We start from the raw sequence: 11330 nt of genomic DNA on the forward strand, positions 1-11330 counted from the left end.
GTGCTTGACATTCCCTTAGCCTACGGCATTCTGTTGGGATGGCCATGGATACATGAGATGCATGTTGTGCCATCCACATACCACCAATGCATTCAATTCCCATTTCATGGCTCCGAAGTTACTATTCCTTCCACTACTAGCTACACCTGCAATATGCTCAAAGCTACTGATTCTTTTGTCCCTGCTAACTATGAGTCTACTGATTGTCACAACAATAAGCTGAAACAAATTGAGCAGTCATTTAAATTGAAAGAAACTAGTATGGGAGAGTACCACATGGAACTAGTGCTATCATTAACATCTATTCCAGAGTCCCCTCGACATTTTGGGAGACCCTCAGAAGCAAAGAAACCATTCATGTTGACACCTCAGACCAATTTTAATGGCTCTTTTGTCAACGCTACAGTTCCCTTAGAAGATGAAATTGAAAACAGAGCCATTGTTGCATGGCTTTATAAAGAAGAGGCTCTAGTAGACCTAACAGAAAAAGCTTGAGAAATCACTCCTAAGAAATATGGACCTGGTCTTAAGCTTATGAAGCATTTTGGTTACAAGGCAACCAGCCCTATTGGGTGCAATAATAATGGTTTAATAGATCCTATCAAAGCAATAGCTCAAAGCAATAGTGACACAATTGTCCTAGGGTTTAAGAAGGTCCCTTTCCATTTGGGATCAAATAAATTCATACCCGTACCTGAGAGTTCATCTAAAAATGAGTCACAATCTGAGTCAGGTACTCAAGAGGAAGAATCTGATGATGAGGATTCTTACCCTCATCCTATTCCTTATGATCTTGCTAAATTCTTTTTTGAGCTAGATGAATTTGTGCCATGTGTTAGCACTATGGATGATACTAGTGATTCTTCTGAGGACAATGCTGAGCAACTCAAATATCATTTAGAAAAGGGAGAATCTAGTCAGTCATGCCATATTGAGTATTTGTGTAAGAATCTAGAGGCTGAAGGAGAGTATGTCCCTATCACTATTGGGGAGTTCTATAGTCTCTCACCATGTAGCACCGATTCTCATGAATATGAATTTGACAATCTTTCAGAAGCGACTACTGATAAAGACATTGACCAAGTGCATGTCTATGAAAATCAAGTCGAAGTGAGTGAAATGTCTAGGGTTAGGTCACAGGGGTCTGATCCAACTAGTATACCAGAGTCGCCAATTCCTAAAGTTAGTATTCCAAGGCATTTGAATACACCTGTGGGTGAGATTCTCGTAGGTCTCGAATTGCTGATCCACACATTTAATGACTATACTGTGAATACAATTGAACCAGTCACTACTCTCTCACTCGCACATCTCGAGCTTATAGACTGGAACCCCAATGCATCTAACGAAGTCCCCACATTCTAGAATGACTATGCTCTCACCTATTACCTAAATTCTATTGAACCTGTAACATCTTCCACCAATGAGTAGAGTATCAACATGACTGAGGCTGACATCAAATATCTTAGTCACATAATTAAAAGGAAAAAATGCAAGAGGTCCAATGGTGAAAACCACATTGTGACAGTGTCGGATCCCAAAAAAGTAAAAACAAAAGATGTATCCAAGGGTAAAAACCTCTCTGAGGTGCCTGCGGATGAGATATTTGATGTCCTTCCCAGTCACTTTCAGGAGAGATTGTCAATGTTAGTAGAGCTGACACAGCCAATTAACCCAGGCATAGAAGAACATCCTCATGTGATACATCTGGCGTAGTCATTGTCACCTGAAGAGAAGGAACAATTCATTGCCTTTTTCAAAGAAAAGAAAATAAATTTTGCCTGGACATATTCTGACATGCTAAGATTGGATCCTAATCTTATCATGCATCACTTGTCCATAGCACCAAGCATCAAACCAGTTAAACAGAAGCTTCAGAAAATGCATCCTTATGTTGCATTGCTAGTCAAAGACAAATTGGAGAAACTTCTGAAGGTTGGTTTCATTCATGCAATTGATTATGTTGAATGGATATCCAATATTGTCCCTGTGTCCAAGCACGATAAGTCTATCAGAGTTTGTATAGACTTCCGTGATCTTAACTTCGCATGTCCTAAAGATGACTTTCCGCTCCCTAATATTGATATGATCATGGACATGACTGCTGGCTATGAGATGTACTCACTTATGGATGGTTTTTCTAGATACAATCAGATAAAAATTGTGCTAGAAGATCAAGAGAAAATAGCTTTCACATGTGCATGGGGAACCTTTTGTTGGAATGTGATGCCATTTGGTTTAAAGAATGTTGGAGCTACATATCAGCGAGTTGTTACTACAATTTTCTCTGACATGATGCATAGAACCATGGAGGACTATGTTGATGATACCTTGGTCAAAAGTGCTAAACGCAATACTCATTTGCATGATTTGGGACCAATCCTAGATCATATGAAAAATTTAGTCTTCGGCTCAATCCTAAGAAATGCACATTTGGTGTCACATCAAGAACACTATTAGGATATATTGTTTCTGCAAAGGGAATTGAAGTAGATCTAGAAAAATTACAAGCAATAATGGACATGCCACCACCTCGAAACATCAATCAAATGAGAGGACTACAGGGGAGGCTTCAATCTATTTGCAGGTTTATTTCACAATTGGCGGATAAATCACAACCCTTCACAAATACCTTACATAAGGGTGTGAAATTCAATTGGAGCCAGGATTGTGAGCAAAGCTTAACACAGATCAAACAATATCTTGTCAATCCACCAATCCTGATGCCTCCTATGCATGGGAAGCCTTTGCTTTTATACATTTCAGCCACTAAAACATCTTTGGGAATCATGTTGGCTCAGGAAGACAATGACAACAAAGAAAGAGCTATTTATTACTTGAGCCGAACATTGGTCTCTTATGAGAAAAACTATAGCATTATTGAGAAATCTTGCTTGGCAGTTGTCTTTGCTTCCCAAAAGTTGAGACACTACATGCTTGCCCACACTACATGGCTTGTGGCTAAAATAGATCCATTAAAGTACTTGCTCAGTAAGGAAGCTCTCACAGGAAGATTGGCTAAATGGATCATGATATTAAGTGAGTTTGACATCCAATATGTTGAACGCAAAGCTATGAAGGGACAGGTAATTGTAGACCTACTGACCAAGGCACCCATACAGAGTCTTCTACCAATAAACATTGATTTTCCAGATGAGTCAATTCTAACACTCACTCACCATACATGAGTTATGTTCTTTGATGGGTCCTCCACACAACAAGGATCAGGTGCTGGATTACTTTTCATCACACCACAGAGATACTCATTGCCCAAAGCGTACAAGATTCTATTTCCTTGTACAAATAACATTGCTGAATATGAAGCTTTGATCAATGGTATGAAAATTGCAGCTAAACGGAGAGTAGATCAGTTGGATATCTTCGGTGACTCTCAGCTTGTCATCAACCAAGTAAATGATGTGTATCAAAAAAAGGATGAAAAATTAATTCCTTACAAATGCATGGTTGATGACTTGACGAAATATTTTGCACACATCACCTTCCAACAAGTTCCACGCATAGATAATAAAGTGGCTGACGCCATGGCCACTCTGGCCTCCCTTCTACAAATGCCAGAACATGATCTCCAACACAAGTTCTTGGTGGAATAATTACACTACCCAGCCTATGACACACCTGATTCCAAGATGATCTATTCTATTATAGGACAAGAATCATCCCACTACCATCACATCTATTCCTACCTTCATAATCAAACCATTTCGGAAGGTCTGACCCGGAATGAGAAACATTACCTAATCCGTAATACTTCACATTATGTAATTATTGCTAACGATCTGTATAGGAGAGGTCTCAACGGAACACTCCTTACGTGTTTAGAACTCGATGAGTCCAAACGCGCACTAATTAACGTTCGCGAAGGAATTTGCAGATCTCATTCCAATGGCCTAACACTAGCTCGCAAACTCCTTCGTTTCGGTTACTACTGGCCTAAAATGGAGCAAGAAGCTGTTAAATATGCTAGGTCCTACAAGTAGTGTCAACTACATGGGAATCTCATTCACGCTCCAGCCAGAGAGCTGATTCCCTCTACTATGACATGGCCATTTCAATAATGGGCCTTTGACTTGGTGGGGCAGATTCACCCAACCTCTTCTAATGGACATAAGTTCATTATCACTGCTACAGATTATTTCACGAAATGGGTAGAGGCAGTCCCTCTCACAATTCCTGATGGCAAAAATGTAGCACTTTTTATTACAAACTACATCATCTGTAGATATGGTATACCATCCTCAATCATTACTGACAATGAAGGACAATTCAAAAATAAAGACCTCAAAGAACTGTGCAAGAAATTCAAGATTACACAACATTGGTCTTCCATTTATTACCCTCAAGCTAATGGCCAAGCTGAGGCATCCAATAAGGCAATCCTCAAAATTCTTCATCGCACAGTCAGTAAGTTAGGGAGGGACTGGCATCTCCAGATCAATCCAGCCCTGTGGGCATATAGGACAAGCATTAGAACTCCAACGGGCACAACTCCTTTTGCTTTGGTATATGGGGCAGATGTTGTGCTTCTTATAGAGGTCGAGATTCCTACCTTGAGAATCTCTATGAAAGGCCTTATCACTGATGATGACTATAGGATAGCTTGGCTTCAAGAGCTTGTGTTGCTAGATGAATGACGACAAGTGGCATGTGATCATCTATGAGCATATCAACAAAGAATGGCACGAAGCTACAATAGAAAGATCAGGCCACGTGACTTCCAGCTAGGTGATCTCGTCCTGAGAGAGAATCCTAAGAATCAACAACAACGAATGCAAAAGGGAAAGTTTGAACCAAACTGGCTAGGTCCTTACATCATTACTGCAGTATATAGATCCGGTGCCTATCAGCTTTCCACAACTAAAGGAGAAGTGCTTAAAGAGCCTATGAACACTCTCCACCTGAAGCAGTTTTATAGTTGATTTAATCTCAGCAAGCTCTCTGTACATATCTAAATGTCCTGAAAAAAAAAATCTAAAAATCAAAAAAAGTCCTAATAAAAAATTTTTAAAAAAAAAAACTTGCCAAGAAGGTGAAAACTTGGTAAACATGCACCTCTTGTTCCTAATGCTCTATCTTGTAGCTCATCTTCTGGCTATTCTATACAGTCGCTTTTATGCTTTTTCTTTCTTGCTTCCTGCTCATGTATCCATGGATTGAGTCTTGTCATAGCTTAGGGGCATTCCCCCTTAGTGTCACTATTTTCAAGATTCTCATAGAATCTCCTTCGCGACAGTCACCAGTGGTCCTCACTGTGTCTGCCTACTGTCGCCAATGTCACTCTTTTCGAGATTCTCCTCATAGAATCTCCTATGCAACAGTCACCAGTGGTCCTCACTGTGTTTGCCTATTGTTGCTAGTGTCACTCTTTTTTAGATTCTCCTCATAGAATATCCTACGTGACAGTCACTAGTGGTCCTCACGGTGTCTTCCTACTGTCGCCAGTGTCACTCTTTTCAAGATTCTCCTCATAGAATCTCCTACGCAAAAGTCACTAGTGGTCCTCACTATGTTTTCCTACTATCGCCAATGTCACTCTTTTCGAGATTCTCCTCATAGAATCTCCTACGCGACAGTCACCAGTAGTCCTCACTGTGTCTGCCTACTGTTGCCAGTGTCACTCTTTTCGAGATTCTTGTCATAGAATCTCCTACGTGACAGTCACCAGTCATCCTCATTGTGTCTACCTACTGTCGCCAATGTCACTCTTTTTGAGATTCTCCTCATAGAATCTCTTCCACAATGGTCACCAATTGTTTCAGCTGTGTCTTCCTACCATTTCTCGGGTCATGTCTCAAGATTCCTTTATGGAAGATCTCTTTTGCGTCAGTCACCAGTCATCCTGGCTGTGTCTATCTACTATCGCTTAGTCCTTCTTAGGTTCTTTATCATGAAGATTCCTCTTTGACCTCAGTCACCAATCGTTCTGACTCTGTTTGCCTACTGTTGTCACCCTACTGAAGAGATTTCTTTCTTACATGTTCTGGACATTAGCACTTGACATCAATCTCAAAAACATTGAACTCAAAAAAAAAATGATATACTTGTTTGGATATGCTGAGCATTTTCTTTGTTTACTTTGTTTTGCTTTATCATATCTCCTCGAGCAACTCAATGATGTCATCTTCGACTAGAGAAGTAATGACTGGGGGCATGATCTTTTTCTTTGCTTTCTGTTTGTGGTTTAGTTCCAATAAGTTGATCTATTCCTATAAGAGGGGTGTCCACTATAAGAGCCCCCATCTCATATTGGATGGCCGTGTGTACCTTGACTCCTTTTATATAGATACATCAATGACATTGGTTCTTCTCCTTATTTGTTGGAGTGAACTTTTCATGCTATAGTACATACTGATACTCGTCCTATTAAGTGAACGTGTGGGTCACTGTGAGTATATCTAGCACACTTCTATCTCAGGTTATGAACACAAGGGTCATTGCGGATAGAATGAATACTGAATACTTAGCATAAGAGGAATCTCCCATGTGTTTGGTGTGCTTATCATGCAAGCAACATTCAGGTCATCCTAGCATTTATGCTCTGATGCTTATGTTAACTTGCTACATTAAAAGGGACAAATGTTCTGGTCATTCTGGCTTCTTGTGCCTCGAACGGTTACATTTAATCCTGAAATCCCAATAATATATGTTATATTCATATTTTCATGATTGCAATGTCAGTGGGAGTTGTATAACATACGAGCTTTATTTTATATCCAATTATGATAAATCGTTGAGGCTTGGTAACCAAACCTAGGGTTGCATTTAACATAGTCTTGCATTACATACTTTATTTGCATTATCACGCATTTTGATGGTAATTCTGTTTATACTCCACATGCATCAGATTCTTTCACAGCTGCACAAGTGTTTGGTTCATCGATTCACACTCCTCAATGAAATACCTATGACTGTCAAACAAAAACATGCAACACTACGTAAGATGTCAGTTCATACATATGCATTCTATCTAAGTACAACATACATCTCATGTACATCAAAGAAAAACAAAATAGACAATGGCGTGTACACAGGAATACTCAGCTCAAAATCTCGTATATATATGTATCAAAGAATGGGTCAATACCAATCGATACATAGCCAGGGATCAAAAAAGAAAATTAGACACAGAGCATCTAACTCTATCCCAAACCCTCACCTCCAGGAGGAGCAGGAGGAGTAGGAGCAGCAGGTGGCAGAGGTGGTGGTGGCATGTCTGGCCTAACAAGAGGTCGTGCGCCTCCAGACTCTCGTGCATACTAAGAAAATCGCTGCACCTGCAATGTCTCATCTGGCATGACGCTGGTGTATGCAACATAATAATATGCAATCCGAGCAGACTAGAAGTGGATCTCATCCTGCACTAGCTCCAACCTCTGCTCTACAGTCTCCGCGCGCTCCCTCTAAAAATCTATCTCCCACTGTCGCTCTACCAACTACGTATCCTAGACCACCACTGCAATCTGCAACTCTCCCAACTATCGGGAGGCCTGACGAACCTGCTTGTAATACTGCCACACCATGTCCTACACCCCACCTACCAGCTGATCTAGCATGTCCTCATCTACCATCTCAAGTGCCTGCTACGATGGAGGTACCTGTGGCTAAGGCACCTGCTGCTGTGGGACCTCCTGCTAAGGGGCCTACTCCTCTGTCCTCTGCCTCCTCCATCGACTGTATCCTGCCCCACTACCCCCAGCACCTGGGTCTGATCCCATCTGATGTGGAGAAATAAGCATCTGTTGTACCTGTTGCTAGACCTATGGTGGCATCTGTGGCTGTGCTTGCTGCTACTAGAGCACCTGTCCCTGTCCCTGTACCTGCCCTACCATCCCTAGTGCATCTGTGAAGTGTGGGAACTGATGGCTAATCAAATATGCTTGATATGCAGGTGTCATCCCTACATCTACTACCTCTGGTAGGTAGTCCCACTGAACAACAGCTAAACTGCGGATATCTATCATGGATCACCCTGGATCCATCTATGGAGGCCATCCCCACTTAATATCCTTTTGTACCCTGGCATAGGCACAGTACTCAAGTGAAATGTCTTGTAGTCAGCCATACTGCCACCACACTCGTGATATCACAAATCTCCTGATCAATGATGTTGTCCTGCCCGCTAGCGGTCGAGAACTAAACATCTATGGCAGCTCTCTGGGGGCATCATCCCAGTCGTTTGTCTCTCTCTAGGGTCGTCATACAATGGACACTAGGTCATCAAGATGTACCCGCCAGTGCTCAGTCTTACCCAGGTGGGCCTAGGTAATATGCCCTCAATATCTGCATATGTAGGGCTCCATAGGCTCTTGGGTATCCTCAAAAATCAGCCTACATACAGGGAGATGCTCCTAGGCCCAAATCTGTAGAACATAAACTCTTTTTGCCATGGTCTTCTTCTCATGGAAGACAACCTCGTGCATCTCATGGAAAAGGTGGGCCAACATGCACTGACCCCATCCAAAGATCTCTGGTGCCTCCAGCATCATGCAAAGCATGATACCCCATCCATACTCCAACCCATGCTGTCCCCTGTCAGGACATAGGAAGTAGCTCAAGAATATACCTAGCATGGATGCCAACCTATGTGTGGGTCCATAAGTATGCATCAACTCATCCCAATTGATGGCCCTACCTCTTGGTAGCTCTCCCTCGAATACAATGGAAAGTGCCTCTGTCCCTAATCGAGGCACTGTATCATAAACCACCCGAGCACCATGGAAAGGAATCTGCAAGATCCTCCAGATGTCCTCTGGTGTGATGGTCATCTCACCCATTGGCAAGTGAAAGGTGTTCATCTCCAAATGGAAACGCTCCACCAAAGCTGTGAGTAAGCCGTGATTCACCATCACGGCTGGAATCCGGCAAAGAGAAGACAAACCCAATCAAGCAATGTGTGCCTGATCTGCATCATCCAAACTTCGCAATAACTCTCCATATGGCGGATAATGAGATCTAAATGAAACATCTCCAAAGACCTCCTGCACGCACAATAAAAAAATGACAAACAAATGATCAGTATCAAGTCAAAAAGAAGCATCAAAATTTAATAAAGTTCAATTTCTAAGTGCAAAATCACAAAACTATCACAAAATTTTGTGCAAGATTCGTGAAATCTTGCGCGAAGACATACAGTTTTGCGCAAAATAATTCTTTCTTTGCATGAAGAATCTAGCCTTCTCACGAAAAATGATCTCCTCGCACGAAGATAGAGCTGCCCGCGCGAGAAAAGAGATTCTCACGTGAAACACAAATCCCCTCGCACGAAGAATCTCCATCCTCGCACGAAACCAAAATTGCCCTGCACGAAGATCCTCTAGTCACGCATGAAGAAACAATGCATCCTATTTCTTCACGTGAAGAAAGAAGGTCTTCGCACGAGAAGAGATTGGTCTCACGCGAAGAAAGAATTGACAATCCTAAAACATGCTAAAAACGTGCAATAAATGACCTCAAAATGCATGAAAACAAAAGTATGAAGATGGGAAATCGACGACTCACCAGTGGTCCGTAGTCTGTTGGCCGGCTGTGCCGTCTGGAGCGCTAAAAATGATGATATCTCACGTTCACTGCCATGTCTCTATCAGAGCTCAAAATCACTACAAGACAAAAGCACAAATGAATTGAAAATGACCCTTCGAGCCCTTATATAGGTGTTGACCAAATTTTTCAAAGTGCTCAGATTTGCACAAAAATCACACCCCTAGCTAATTGGACCGTTTTGGATCCATTTTTGGGATCAAATTCAAAATCTGACACACCTAAGAGCCTCAAAAATGCATTTTAAAATTTTGGGGACCGACATGATCGAACGCTTGTGCAGCCCAAATCTTTCTGATACTTTGTGATTCTTGGAATTCTTTCAACTTTACATTCTCCATATTTTCAAAATTCATTTTGAAAATAGTCAACTTAAGTCAACTATGGCTAAATCTAGTCAACTTTTGGTCAAACTCGATCTTTGCAACCTCACAATCATTTCAAATCAACCTTGAATCTTCTTCAGATCATTCTGAACTCTTCTAGATTCTGCTGAATCTCAAATTTCTTCTATATCTCATGATATACTACTTCAAATCATATTTCTGGTATGTCATGTTTCGATTTGGCTCCCGAAGGGGTAGGATGATTACATCATTAAATACTTATTGCTTGGGGCATCTAGTTCCCATCTTATGTCCTTATCACTTGGGGCATCTTATTCCCTTCTATTTGGCATCTTTGCCATCTATCTTATCTTTTCTTCAATTGATCAACCTTATAACAACTCTTCTCAGAGTTTGATAGACAGGTATTGGGATAGTCTAAACCCTGACTCCTTAGGATCAAGCCTTGTTCTGGGGATGATTCTATGACTCATGATTGGACCTTGTTATCTTTTATCAATTTTAGGTATCTAGGTGTTCTATTTAGATCCTTGAAGGTTAAGCTCCATTCTGGAGATAGACTTCTAAATGCTATTATTCTCGGGTATCTAGGTGTTATATCTAGATCCTTGAAGGTTAAGCTCTGTTCTGGAGATAATCTTCTAAATGCTATCAATATTAGGTATCTAGATGTTCTGTCTGGATCCTTAAAGATTATGCTTCTTTCTGGAGATAGTCTTTTAAATGCTATCAATCTTAGGTATCTAGGTGCTCTACTTGGATTTCTTGGGATTAAGCTCTGTTCTAGAGATAATCCTTAAAAGCTTATCAATTGGTCTCCATGTCATCAACTTCGGAACCAATTTTATCTTTGCATCATACGTTCTAATTTTCTTTGAATTGAACATACTGCTCGCACATTCATTCAAAAAGGGGCAAAATGTAATATCCAAAAATTGGTTCATTGCCATCTCAACCAATTCTGGTCTATTTTTGATGAATCTTAAAGTCCTATTCTAATAGGCAATTCTCATTCTGCTATTCACTACTTGACTTAATTGTCAGATGCAGAAAACCTTAATCTGCATTCATCATATTTCTTATTTAATTCCTATAGTACGTACTCATATTAGTCACATTAAACCTACTTGATTTAATTATAATTTAATTATTAAGTATTTATACTTTAATTAAATTAAATTATATCCTAAAGCTAATGTACTATGGAATTAAATTTATTTAATTTAATAAATATGCCTATCTTGATTAATTAAATGTAATTATTTAATTAAATGGGAAAGTTATTTCTAATTAATTAAACGAAATTATTTAATTAAATCGAGTACTTACTTCTAATTAATTAAACAAAGTTATTTAATTAAATGGGAAGCCATTCCTAATTAATTAAATGAAGTTATTTAATTAAATAAGAAAAGTGTCTCTAATTAA

This window comes from Cupressus sempervirens, chromosome 10 (genome assembly GCF_028749045.1).
Source record: "Cupressus sempervirens isolate cs-2001-9-10 chromosome 10, ASM2874904v1, whole genome shotgun sequence".
Classification (NCBI taxonomy): Eukaryota; Viridiplantae; Streptophyta; class Pinopsida; order Cupressales; family Cupressaceae; genus Cupressus; species Cupressus sempervirens.